Raw genomic sequence first — 14,724 nt, 5'->3', positions numbered from 1 at the left:
AAACTACAAATATGCCTGCTGAGAGACCTAGTAATTCCAAAGTATGTACCCAACAGTAATGAGCGGAAACGCCCACCAAAAAAACATGTACAGAAGTATTCATTGTAGGTTCACTAATAACAAAAATCCAGTAACCAGTCCCCAGCAGTGGGATGGACAATGGCATGGAGAGCACATGTGAAAATCCCTCAAGATACGCATTTGAGATCAGTGCACTTTACCATCACTATATCGCTACACTAAAGAATTCACTTAATAAAGCCCAAAGTAAATCACTGTCTTTTTCCCTCTTTCTGCACAATCCAGTGACTGCAGGACACCACCTCTGGCCACAGCCTTCCTGATGTAGCTGCCATTCCTGTCCAATAGTGTGAATGAGGACAGGAAACCTCATCAGTAGGTTTATAGTTAGAAATCATAAAGAGAACTTTCCCTTTTCCACTCAGGACGAAGGTCAGCATAACTAGGTTTCTTTTCTGGTCCCCTAAGCTGGGCAAGTTTCTCTCTACTTCACCTTTCCCTGACCGTTTAGCTCTCTGGGATCCTGTGAGCACTCTTAATAGCTTTCCTTACTGTTCACAGGTTCCAGGTTCCAAAAACAGAAGTTACAATGACTGGGGGTTGACACTTTGACACTTGGACAAGTTACCTATGAGTGGAAGTTGGGTTGATGCAAACCTGCAGAAGGCAGTGGGGTTGAGATAAACAGGGACTCTAGTGCCTGGAGTCTGCAGTAAGGAAACCAACATTTGCGTCATAGCGGTTGTGAGTTGGCACACAATCGCAGGCCCTCATAGCTAGATGGCTTTAACATAAGAGTGAAATGTGGAGGCTGAGGCTGCTGAGTCAAAGTGCACACACTTTGACTCTTTTTTCTGTGGCAGCCCCACATGGATGAGGGGTGAAGCCGTATAGCTGGAAAATGCTGGGTCGCTCAGGGCAGTACAGATGCCACACCTCTTACACATGCTACTTCGTACCCTTACAGCTAAGAAACAACATTCAATCAAAGGCAAGTTGAGTCAGCTTAATTGCTAACTCAAACCCCAAAATACTTCCATGGTGCTATAGTCTGTGACCACTCACGGATTCTGATTCTTCACGGTGTGAATCTCAGACCTTGTAAGGACTGTACCTTACTCATCCAAGTGATGCATGAATACTAGCTGCTATTACTGTTGTGGTAACTGTCTTATTAACAATTTTGGTGGTTTTCAGCAAAAGTGTTCTTTAATCTTTCTAGTTCATCATACTGCAGAAAATAGAAGGCATCATAAACTTGGTCATGGGCAGTGAGCGCCATGTTGCTAGTTTTGCCACCTGAGGCAAATTATTTACCTGTCAGTTGGGAGGAGTCTGGAGAATTCTGGCTCTGTTAGTCTCCTCTTCTTCTCTCCCAACACATTAGGATGGTTTTAAGAGCCAAGCAAGGTGGTGCATACCTGTATTTCTAGCTTCTCAGGAGGCAGAGGTAGGAGGATTGCAGTCCAAGGCTGGCCAATGCAAAAGTGTGAGAACCTATTCAAAAAATAACTAAAGCAAAAATATTTGGGATGTGTCTCAAGTAGCAGAGTACTTGCCTAGCAAGCACAAGGCACTGAGTTCAAACCCCAGTACCATCAAAAACCAAAACAACCAAGCCAGGCATGGTGGTCCTCACTTCTGGTCCCAGCTACTTGGGAGATGGAGGTAAGAAGATCCTGGTTCAAGGCCAGCTGGGAAAATTCAGCATGAAACCCTTTCTGAAAAACAAAAACTAAAAGCAAAAAGCACTGGGGGCAGGGGTGTGGCTCAAGTGATAGAGTGCTTGCTCCCTGAGTTCAATCCACAATGCCAGAAAGAAAAAAAGATAGTTCCTAAAAACAGACTCTGCAATGTGCAACCTTTTTGTCTATTTCTTTCTCAATTTTGTCTATTTCTTTCTCAATTTCCTTTTGTGTCCTTTTCTTTCTTTGATAATTTAGAAACATTGTAAGGGGCTAATAAAAAATGTGTAGAGATGCTTTACAGAGAGGTGGATAAAAAGATGACATGAGTCAGGCATAGGTGGTTCACACCTGTAATCCTAACTACTTGGGAGGCTGAGATCAGGAGGATTGCAGTTCAAGGCCAGCCAGGGCAAATAGTTCTCAAGATCCCATCTCGCGAACAAAATGGAGTAGAGTGGGGCTCAAGTGGCAGAGCATCTGCTTTGCAAGCGTGAAGCCCTGTGTTCAAACCCTGTACCAAAAAACCCCCAAAATGATGACATATCCTCTATCCTAAGAGTCTCCCTATAGGTGTAGGAGTGGGAGAGTTAACATAAATGAATGAGCTGTATCATCACACTAAGTAAGGAATAGTGGGGACTGGGGTGAACGGCAGGTGCATGTCCCATTCTAATGGGAGCCATTCCAGAATAGCTGGACACCTTTTCTGATTTCCGCCCCCCCAAAAAAAAGCAGAAATAAGAATTTGTTTTGGTAACATCTTCCAGGTTTTAAACATTGGCATGTCTCAGTCAGCTCATGCACTGTGACACTCTTCTTATTCTCTTATCTGGGATTAAGTAATTTCAATAGACCTCTATTTAAAGGCTCATCTAAATACCTTTGCTAGTAGCTACTTTGCCATAGTATTTAATTGATAAAATTCAATAGTAAGAGTTTCAGTTCAGAAAGAATGATATTAAATTAGCAGGTAATCCATTTGTTTGAGAATTAATCCATTGTAGAGTATAAAGTAATATTCTTTCTTTTGTGAAAACTTTTAGTAAAATATGATATGTCCTCAAAAGTATTACTGGCAAGTGCAGTAAGGAGTAAGAATGAATAAGATAGCAATGCAGTTAAAATAATAGCACATAGAAAGATAATGAAAGAATAAGTAACTAAAGGCTCAACCTCAGACTTAGAACAGGCATATGAATATGTAATCTTCTGAACACAATCAAATACCAATTCTTTCCTATTTTAGTGATTGCATTTATTATAGTGTTCTTCAAAACAGGTTGTAGTTTCCAGAGTAGATGCAACACAGCAAACTTTGGAACTTCCATGTCATACAAATAGCATTTGCCACCTGGTAAAGTGAGAAAGTACTCCGGGGTCACATTTCTAGGAAGGCAATTGGAACTGGGGGAAAGAAAACAGGAGATTCTAGCACTAGGCTGGGACTGACTTTTACTGAGTTCAAGATTGAGCAAAAATTACAGGTGCTGAAAAAGACATCCAGAGGATGAGTCAAACACTTGGAAAATAGTGTAAGGATGATGAGGAATCTCATTCCCCAGTAAAAGGAAGGGAGCTGATAACTTTTGGATTTGAGAATTGCAGAGGATGCACTTGAGAATAGAAAAGAGTTGAGTTTCATCTCTCCCTCATCCTTCTCTCCTTCTTAAAACAGTTTCAACAGGTCTCATTGTTCTATTTTCATACATGTGTATAAAGTACTTTGACCGTATTCACCACCCTTCACCCTCTCCTTTCATCTTCTGCCCCACACCCAAACAGAACCTGTTTTTGCATTCCTGTTATTCATATTCAAGAACACACAATGTTTGTCCTTTTCAGTCTGGCTCATTTCACTTAACACGATGATCTCTAGTTCCATCTATTTTCCTGGGAATGACATAGTTTCATTCTTTATGGCTGGATAATACTCTGTTATATATATATAACACATTTTATTTATCCATTCATATGTTGATGGGCACTTAGGCTGATTTCATATTTTGTCTATGTGAATAGGGCTGATGTAAACATGGGTGTGCAGACACTTGGATTGTATGTTGACTTACATTTCTTTGGATACATACCCAGGTGTAGTAGAGCTGAGTCAAGTGGTGGTTCAGTCTTTAATATTGAGACCCTTTTTCCTTGGAAGGAGAGTGATCGCTGGATTTACTGCCCACTGTACTCAATGAACTCCTCTTAATGTGATCACTCTTTCAAGGACCTCATTTTCACATCATGTCATTCTCATTTATAAACCGTGGGGTTGGGACTTAAACATATCTTTTGGGGGTCACAGTTCAACCCACAGCAATGAAGACAGCTTACATAACTATGCAGAGAGCATAGGAAAGTGCATTGGAGAGATTGCCTTCCAAGACTTTCCATCACGAAAGCCACAACACAGACTAGAAACAATTTAAGTGAATCACATGCATGAAAGAGGGAGAATAGCTCTTTCAGTGCTTGAGGAGACCTTCAAAGCCATCTTTCCAAATCCCCTACTTTGTATATGACAAAATTATAGCAGTAAGCTGGAGTCTCCTTGTTTTGTTAATATATAGGATGTTTTAATTTAGAAATACTCTTTTTCTCATCTTCTTTTTGCTATAACCAGCAAGGCACTTCCAAGCCCAGATTTTTGGTATTAATGAATATTGCCTTTTGATTTCTTTACATTTAAACTTTTTTGTAACTCACAGAAGAATGCTAATTAACACTTTCCTCCAAATCACCATTGTTTAACTAGCTTATCATTTTTATTTTTGTTATAATTTCAGTAGCACTGGGGTTTGAACTCGGCCTCATACTTGCTAGGCAGGCACTTTACCACTTGAGCCACTCCACCATTCTTCTTATGCTGACTGTAAATACACTATCCTTCAGTCTCTATATGTTGTAATCGATTTGTCTATGCTTGAATCAGAATCAAACGGTTTTAATTTGTATGGTTTTATAACTTACTGCAGTACATAACAAAATAAGTCTTTAAAATCTTTTTTTTTTATTCAAACATGTCTTGGTTCATCTCAAGTTGTTCTTCAAGTTGGATTTTAGCAACATTTTTTAAAGTTCTATAAAGATGTTGTTTGGAGTTATGGTTGGAATTGAATTACATTAGACTCCAACTGTTGTCCCTATGGAGTAGGTGTCAGAACCCAAATAAAGTGGAGAGGAAACCTATACAGAGCTGCTGCTTAGTACTGTGTGTCAATCCTCTAGTAGATAAAGGTGGGTACCAAAAAGGGGGAGTACCAGAGTAGGAGGAGTCAGATGATACGATGTGACATAGTGGGGAAACAGCAGATAAGCCCAAAGTGGATGACAGTTTATGCAACAACTGGCTTGTAGTCCTCAGAAGTATCTAGGTCACAAAAATCATGGACCTATAAGTCTATTAAAGACTGGAGGAGACTAAAGAGACATTATGACTAACCTGAACCGAGTATTTTTGCTGTAAAATGTTTTTGAGCTAATTGATGAAACTTGAATATGGGCTGTTTTAGCAATTAGATGATAGTAATGCATCAGTGTTAACTTCCTGATCATAATGCTTGTATTGACATTCTGCAGAATGTCCTCGTTTGTAGGAATGCACACTACAGTTTTAGATGATGGAGAAACAGGAAAGCAATTTTCTTTCAGATAATTCAGGGGGAAAAAAGAGGTCTGTGATTATATTTCCACTTTCCAGGGACTATGTGATTGTCTAAAAATATTTTTTAAAGCAGGAAGCAGTTCTGTATGAAAATAAAATTTTATTAGTTAGTTATACAGAGAACTTATAATTTTCAAAGTTGAATTTTCTTATCCAGGAACATCTTCCATCTCCACATATTTAAGTCTTTAAAAAATATCGTTGAAGTCAGTGTTGCTTCTCCCACATCAGTCTTGAACATCTCACTCTTAGGGATTTTATAATATTTTTAGTATTGTGAATGGGCCTTTTTCTATTTCAGTTTCTTTTTTTTTCTGTCACATAATAAATCAATGAACTTTTATATGTTTACTTTGTGGTTTTGACACTCAGCTGACTTCTGATCTTTTCTTAGTTCTGCTATATTTTAGCTGTTTCCCTTATATTCATATATATATTAAATCATATATCTCAAATAAATCTAACTTTGCTTCCTTGTTTTATAAATTTTACCTCATTTTTTCCTTATCATATTCCCAGTAATTCCAGAATAATGCAGTATATAGTCTTAGCAACTGATATCCTTGTCTTAACCTTAACTTCAGGAAGACTACCATTAATGTTTTCCTGTTAGCTACAATATTTACCACTTACTTTTCTAGACAAACTTTATTACAATAAGAGAATATCCTTTTATTCCTTAGTGTACTAGGAATTTTTCCCCTAAGGATTAGATATTGAATTCTATCAAATATCTTTGTGATAATTATCAATATATATATGCTTTTACTCACTTAACATAATTGAATAATTAATTATATAAATAAATTTCCTAAAGTTGACTCATTTGTGAATTCTTAGACATAATTCAAATTTGAAATTAATATGGTATCAAATTTCACATTATATTTTATATGGAATTTTACAACTATATTTATAAGTGATACTGGTCTTCTTTATTCATGTCTATTGTGTTGTTCTTGTTCTTTTTGCTTTTGATTTTTTTCCTTTTTTTTAAATTAGTTTTTTATCTTTTCTTTTTTTATTGGGATTCATTAATAGAACAAGGGGGTTTCATTGTGAAAATTCCATAGATGTGCACCGTGTACTTTGAACAAGTTTATCCCCTTTATTATGTTCCCTTAGCCTCCTTCCCTTCTCCCGCCCTCTTTCAGACAGCATTTAATAAGAGAAAATCTTTGTCAGAGATTCATCATATAAAGGATTAATATCCAGAATTACAAAGAGCTCAAAAATTAAATACAAAAAGAACAAATAATCCAATTAATAACTGAATTAAACTTCTCTCAGAAGAAGTACAAATGGCTAATAGACATATGAAGAAATGTTGTTCTTTTTTAACTTTAAGGTAATGTTAACTTCATGAAATTAACTGGGGAACATTCTAATTTTCCTGTCTTTTATAATTGCAAAGATAACATAGGACTTATCAAGCTTTCAGTGAATAGAGAGACCTTGTTCCTAAACTGTATGGGTTTATTTCCTTTCTTTATTCCCTTAGTATTGTCATTGTGTTTGGTTTCTTTCCTGGTTATTATGCAATGAAAACTTGCTATGCTTCTGAGTCAATTTTGGAATTCAACATTTTCCTTGAAAATCATTTTTTAACTTTATGTTCCAGCCTCTTTGGCTCCCTTGCTGTCTTTATTCTAATGGTCAGGTTTCTTTTCATCCTGTTCTCTGGTGATTTGAAAGTTACATCTCCAATTTCCACTTTATCTGCGATCATCTTACATTAGGAGCATGTTTAACTTTAGATTCTGTGCAATTCTCAAGAACAAAATAATATGTATGTACTTTCTGCACTCTGCCTCACCTTTCTTCTCAAAGATTAACGTTAACACGGTTTGCATCCTCTTTCTCCTGGATTTTATCTAAGTAGCTTCAGATTATTTTATTTTTTGCAGTAAAAGTAATTGTAAAGCTTATTAGGAAAGGATTATAATATAACAGGATAAAAGCGGGGTGAAAAGGATAAAAAGAAAGAAACATTTCTTGCTCCCCATGTAGAAAACAGGAGTTAAACTCTGCTTCAGGTTATTTTTAATATTATATACACTTGGAAGCTGTATCTTCACTTGGATCCTTCTCTCTATCTCTCTCTGCCTCTGTCTGTCTGTCTGTCTGTCTCTCTATCTGTCTCCCTCCCCTCTCTCACTTTCTCCTTCCTGAATGCCTTCCTGGCCATAATGGACCTGGCCTACCATGAATGGAAACCTTTGAAATCATGAGTCAAAATAAGTCTTTCCTTCTTTTAAGTTGCTCTGTTACATATTTTGTCACAGCAACAAAAAGTCTTACTAACATAGACACAGAAAGAATTGCACTGTAGAAATACATATGAAGCGAATGTCCTTTATTTCCCCTTCAAGGGATAAACATCAGCATTGGTTTTGCATCAAATATGTACATGCATATATATCTATATTCATATAGATATCTATGTATTTTCATTTAAATACTTTTATTCATTTATCCTTGTCAGATCATCTTTTTATTTGGAACACTGGTGCAAGACTCCACCCTTGGTATACATAACAATTTATCTAAATTAATGCAGCATGAATAGATAGTTGTTTACATGCTTTGCTTTTTATATCTATGTGCAGACAATAATAATTTTGAAAAGTAGAAATTCCACCTTTTCCTCCTTAGATCTTGGACTCTTCCCAGAGGCAAGCAAAGCACAGAGGCCAGCTAAACGTAAGCATTGGGAAGCCAGACTTGCTTTCGGTCTTCACTCAGAATTAGTCAGGAAGAGCAGGTTTCTTTGTTGATCTGTGTTTGGAGAGGAAGGGCTTGATGCATGTGGTGTTCCTGGGTGCAGTTTGTGATTACTGTCCCTTAAATGAATGTGTGACATAAAATGTTTTTCAAAAAATGCATCTATCAAAAGGGAACATTAAAAATATCCTGTTTTTGCCTTCAAAGAAATAATCTTCACTGTAGTATTTTAACTGAACACACACACACACACACACACACACACACACACAGAAAGAGAGTGCTCAGAAGTTGTACTGCTTAGATCAGAGAGATTTTTATACTCTATTTGTAATAACTAAGTTTTTTAGTCACTGAAGCAGTGCATCATCAATTTTCATTTCTTTTTATTTTACTTTGAGATGGACTGGTTCCAAGTTGACTAAGTCAGACATTTAAAATAATTAAAAGTTTCATATTTCAGAAGAAAAATCCTCCTTCTTCACCTCAGAGTGTGTCCTTTTCTCCACTCATTGATCACACTAATACTGAAAAATAGTAAATGAAACTACCATTTCATGCCTAACCTCCTTGCTTTAAATCTCCAAAATGCAACTTGTGAGTATATTTCCTATGTTTGGGGCCTATGCTCTTAGGAGAGGAGCTGAAACAACTGATTTTTAAAAAAATTACATTTACAAATAATGTTTGCGTCTTTGTAATCTTTCAAAAGGATGTCATACTAGAGATGTGCCTGAATCCCAATGATTTGCACCATGGGAAACCAAGGCAAATGAAGAGAAGAGCTAAGAAGGAAGGTTCTTGGTGATGCCCACTGTTTTTTAATGAGGCCACACTATGCTGTGGGTTCTCCTCTCCTGTAATCTACTCCTCTCACACTCTTCACCTCCCTTCTCTATAAATTGCTCCCATGGATGCATTGGTACAATGAAGGCACAGCTGGGATTAAAGACCATGGCTTTGATATGGACACAAACTGTAGTTCCGCAAGTTTATTTATCTGGGTATGGAACTGGGGAGGGTGCATTTCATTAGGTCCATGGTTGGGGTGCCCCAACCCTATAATCACTGCAAAAGTTCTGGGTGCAAGGGAACCACGTAAACTGGTGAGGGGTATTTTAGATTATCAGTAACACGGGGTCATGAAAGTCCTAGAGAAGTAAGTGAAGTCAACTAGAAAAAAACTGGGGTCGAAGACTTCAGAGGCACAAATGTGGTCCCAGGCTTCACTGGAGGAACCATGGTAATAGACGTATGACTGCAAAGGACTAGAGGTTAAAATCCTGGGAGCTGAGGTGTTGGATGGACCATCCACTTCAGTGATGGGCAGTATGGCAAGACTTGGAAGAGAGAACAGCGGTGTGAGTCAGCTGTCACTAATGAATGAAAAGAGTTACAAGGACTTCAAAAAGGAACATAAAGGGGAGAGAAAAGGAGGTGTCATAGTAGTATGGAACAACTTTAAAACCAGGGCATTTTTACTTAGAGACTGAGATATAATGTTAGTTTACTTTCTGACCCTGGAAGAACGCTGTTGGATGAGCAATGCCCAATTGCGAGGTGCAGTGCAGAAGCGGTGTCCTTGAAATAATACAGACCTCAGTTACGGAGGAGGTCACTGTGCAGAGACTAAGTTAATGATGTCAGAGCACTTCTTTACTGGGTGTGCAGTGGTTCAGAGCCCTCTAGGTTATGCACTGAGAGAAGCCATGGGAGAAAGACAATATAGCCTAGAACACAGCAAGGTTTTTAATGCTGTCACAAACTTGCTACTTTGTCATTCTTGCTGACTTTGAGAATGGTTTTAAGGAAAAACAGAATATGGATACTTGGCCCCATTACCAGTTAGATATGGGATAAACAGCTTTCTCCGTAAGTGTGGGATGGCCAGGTCTAGAACTTTGTCTCTCCCTCATCCAGAACATGCTAAGTGTTCAGAAAGGTAGGGTGTGAGGGAAGAGGTTTGTGGATCTGCTTTTCTCACTAACTTTACAAGGGGAGTAAATTCTGATTAGTCTGGGATGACTAGGGTATGACTGTCTACCTGGAAGAGAAGGATAAATTACCCTGCCTTACACATGCTTTTACATTCCGATGATTGCGTGAATCTAAGCCAAATTAGCTCAGATTCCAGAGTATTATAAATGTAGTGGAATATCATTACAGCATTTTGTGAGGATTCAGAGTGACCTTATTTTACAAACTTGAAATCATAACATGTGCTCCAGCAATAGATGTTTTCTCATCTCTAAATTGAATAATACGAAATCACATTTGGTTAAATATTGAATGTGCTGCCTTCACAGAAAAGGATAAAATAAATTTAAATTGGAATTGCCCCAGAAAAGTTGAAGACATATGACCACTGTACTTGTAAGTGAGAATAATTTATCAGGTAGATATTTCAGTAACTATGGCTTTTTGATGCAGTTTAACAAGTTCTGATCTAGGGCACAGAATGTCCCAGTGAGGTTCCAGTGGAGTTATCCAAACCCAAGAAATGAAAGGTATAACTCTTATTGAAAAATTTAGACTTTCCTTCTCTACTTTAAGGCAGCCTGGTCTTATATGAGTTCTTAGTTTCATTCAACTGCTTAGAAACATATTATCCTACTTAAAATGAAGAATCCATCGAGAATAGTTGGATCTATTTTGAGCATTGTAACTCAAGGAAAATCCCTCCTTTCACAAGTGATAAAGGAGTCTCAGCATGTCCCATTACTTTGGGTGCAGAGTGGATACACATTGAAATATGATAACAGCATTGTCCAGGTAGGCGATAGACTTGTTTTTGAGGGCTTATCAGTAGGATGCTGACTCAAAGTAGAAATAATAATAGCATCATTTTAAATTACAACATCCTCATTCATTCTTTCTAAAAATTCTATTGGTTTTCTGGTCTTTTGCCTCCTCCATGAAAATTTGCTTTTGTAAGAGGATAATCTCACAATTCAGTTCAGGCTTATTATATGATCTTAAGACGAAACAAACAAAATAATCTTAAAAAATCTCATGTTTGTTTGAAATTTCATGAGGTGAAGACTTGTAGGTCAAGTGATCAGGGAAGCCTCCTATAACTGTTCGCATAGTTGAAGTCACCCATGAGGTGTGCCTGGGATCCCTCCCTGCCACAGAAACTACTTTTTAGTGGAAAGAACTTTAGTCAGGGTGATGGAGCCTAGAGGAGAAGAAAAATAAATGAGTCAGAGGTGAATGAAAAGAGAGAGAGACCCCACCAGAGCTCAAAGTAGGCTAAAAGAAGGCAAGCTAAAAGCTAGATGAGGGGCTTCTAACAGTAGGGCTGTGAGGACAGAAAGTGATTTCCCATTACTTCTGAAATCTGAGGAAAAGAGATTCTTGAATTGCTATTTCTTGGAAACTTGGAGACCTTTCTGCAGTTTCCAGATATTAAGAATGGGAGTTAAGGGCAATGGCCCTAGGATCTTGACCATGAGGACATTGTGACATTCCTGGAACTCATGTAACTGCCCCATAGTACTGGTTTTTAATACTGTCTTCCCTGTAGCCATACTGTTAAATCCTTCAAGAGTGGATTTAGGGCACAGGTTCATTTTGAGGCCAGTAAGAAAGGGGTGAGCTGGGATAATGGCCTCCTGTGTTGCCTACTTTGGGAGATGGAGGAACAGAGGGTATAGAGCAAGGGGGAGCATCTTTGAAGGAGAATAGAAAGTAGGGGCCCCAAGGTGACCTCAAGCTCTTCCCAGGAAGCCAGCCAAGAAACAACTCAGGAATTTGGGACAGCCGTTTTGATTAGGACATGGCAGGAGGGCTCACTGACCATGGAGATCTTGCAGTATTGGTGGTATTGTGAGCCACTCTGGATGGGACCTTTGAAGAACTTATGAGAAGCAGGTGTTTAGTCTTCATTTTTCATCTTAAATTATACTCTATATGGTTTTCTCGACATTTAAAACACGTCACCCCTACTGATGGCTCTCTGTCACTTATCAAATTTGGCCCACATCCCCTCAATAAACTCACAGCCAACTGTAGCCATCTGCAATTTCCCTGAGAACTCTATTTCCTGCTCTGAGTATCATAAGTTCCATTTTCCTTCTTCCCCTGCTGGACCCTCACTTCATGGCCTTCACCCTCATGGTTTCCTCTTCCTGTGTCAACTGTGGTCTACTTCCTGTTTTTCAAAAAACCACCAAGTTTAGTTCTTGCTGCCCATGTAACTTACTCTAAGTGAAGCGCTTTGATGAAGTTGTGAGGAACTCTTTCTGATGCTCTGTGTTTAGATGTGGTAGAAATGGAGGCAAGATGTGTTGTGGGAGTGGGAGGGAGGAAGTGTCCAATCCTTTCACTGCCAGTTGTCATCATGCTTTGCTTCCATTTCTTTGACTTTCTGTCCTGTGACTAGAAAGTCATACCTCCTTGCCTTGGGTTCCTTTCAGGCAGACATTGACTCTTATTTAAATTCATAGTTGAGAATCTAGCATTTTGCCTCCAACTCAGTAAATATTTATTGCATGAGGAAATGAGAGTTAGAATCCTCTTCCACCCTCACAAAGCATAGGTGACATTGTTTAGTGACATAACTCTGAGCCATGCAGGTTGACGTTGACTGTCAAATGCTTAGTCATAGGTATCTTCAAACTAATCCCAGAGGATTTGGCCCTAGAAGAAAAGGGAATCTGATGAGACATCCCAGAGGATATTAGAGCACCTTTTAATGGATTTATGTATCCTTCTGTCAGCTTCGTGTGCTCTGTTTCCACCCAAAAGGTATGAAATCACCATGCGACTAAGGCATGAAGGCTTCTGGACAAAATCAATGCAATGTCCTTCATGTGAAGTCAACAGCCCAGCCCTCCTCTGAGGCTGCAAATAGCAGGCCCCTAGGCAGGGATGAATGGGGAGGTGTAAGTTGTCCAACTAGAGCACTGATTGCTCCAAAAGTTCAACTGACATAGCGTCTTCAGAATCTGCCTCTGACCTGGCCTCCCTTCTTGCCATTTGGCCCTGAGCAAATGCCAACTGTCACCCCTTGTCCAGGGAGTTTTGCTATGCTTAACAGGCTTTAGGTCTACCTTGTTTACCAATAGTCCCCATCCCTCCATTTAACCCAGAGAAGTCTCTGCTGAAAGGATGGTCCATGCCAAGGGGTCCAGGTTTGGGCAAGGTGCACTATGTAGCTTCCCTAATATTCAGCTTTTGTTTCTAGGGGAAATCAGGTGAAACTGATCAAGTGGCAGTCATAAGTGAGAAAGATGTCATCCGAGGACAAGATGTATCAAGTCCTTTTTATGTACCAGACTTTACATTTTGTAACTCATTTTTTCTTTCTAACAATATGCAGAGGTAAGTGCTACGAGGTATGTATGGAAAAGCTGGGAAGCAGCACAAGAGATCCCGTGTGGGACCCATAGAATGCACTCTCTCAACCTTCCACTCAAAGGGACTTGTTGCTCTGGCTACTGACAGGCTCTGAGTCACTTTAGGGTCTGCCTCAGCTAAAGAACCTTCCTCACTCAGGGTATGTCATTCCTAGGGTGACCAGCATCCACCTCTACTGTGTCTGGTCACATTAGAGCATAGAGGCCCACCAGGGGACAATTAAGATGGTTGACTGAAGTTTTGTTTGGCCAGCATATCAGGTTGTCTTCTCCCTGGCTTGAGTACCTTTGTATGCTCTTTCACTGAAAGGAAGCAGTTCAGAGAGACCATGGCCTGTTTGTGAATACTTCCTTGAATAATCACTCAGATTTCTACCTTTCAAACTTTAAATTGTAAAGGGGTTGGGCATGGTGTCCTACACCTGTAATCCCAGGTATACACAAGGTGAAGATGGGAAGATCATGGTTTGAGGCCAGCCTGGGCAAAAAGCTAGTGAGACTCCATCATAACAAATAAGCCAGTGATGGTGATGCATGCCTAGGAATCCAGCTACATGGGAGGCCTAGGTATTATAGTCTGAGGCCAGCCCCAGGCAAAAAGTGTGAGACCCTATCTGAAAAATCACTGGAGAAAAAATGCAGGAGGTCTGACTCAAGTGTTAGGGCACTTGCCCAATAAGCCAGAGGCCCTGAGTTCACATGCCAGTACTGACCTGCCAAAATGTCTAAAATTATGCAAAACTAAATGATACATTACTTTGACACATATAACTCTGCAATACAACTACATTTGAAATGGGAAAAAAAGGATTAAAAAGTTAGGATAATTTTGGGGATAAACAGAATCATACATAATGGGTTAAAGAAGGCATTCATAAGAAGATTCAGCTGTATTGGTGATATTTACCATAATTCTTATGTTGGGTGGTGGGTTCTCACTCATAAATAAGTAATGTATGAAAATAAAATAAATATATAAAATACTGAAAATTAACTAACCAATTAAAAAGCTAGAGGATGGTGGCAGGTAAGCTCTGATTGGTTAAAGCATCGTATGCCCTTGTGTTTCTTACAGGCAGATGAAGACACTGACAAAGGTTAGAATTTTAAATGTAAGTGTGTTGAAAAGTTAAGGATAACCACCTGAAGATGCACCTTCCCCATCAGCACAGGAGAGAACAATGAAATGAAAAAGAAAATCAATTCAGAAGACCGGAGAGAAAAACAAAAAGGGTAGAATTCAGGAAAAAAGTGGACAAAATATAGAATA

General features: G+C 38.8%; 1 long non-coding RNA gene across 1 annotated transcript in view; it reads left to right on the top strand.

The window, feature by feature from the left end:
• LOC141417300 (uncharacterized) overlaps window positions 1–14,724 on the top strand; it is a 155,529-nt gene extending 140,805 nt beyond the window's left edge. The window contains exons 3-4 of the long non-coding RNA XR_012441822.1: window positions 13,283–13,419; window positions 14,530–14,724. This is a non-coding gene — a long non-coding RNA (uncharacterized lncRNA). The remainder of the gene's footprint in view (window positions 1–13,282; window positions 13,420–14,529) is intronic.

This window comes from Castor canadensis, chromosome 15, assembly GCF_047511655.1.
Source record: "Castor canadensis chromosome 15, mCasCan1.hap1v2, whole genome shotgun sequence".
Taxonomy (NCBI): domain Eukaryota; kingdom Metazoa; phylum Chordata; class Mammalia; order Rodentia; family Castoridae; genus Castor; species Castor canadensis.
Note: the sequence above shows the minus strand (reverse complement) of the source record. Positions and strands in the feature narration are given on the sequence as shown.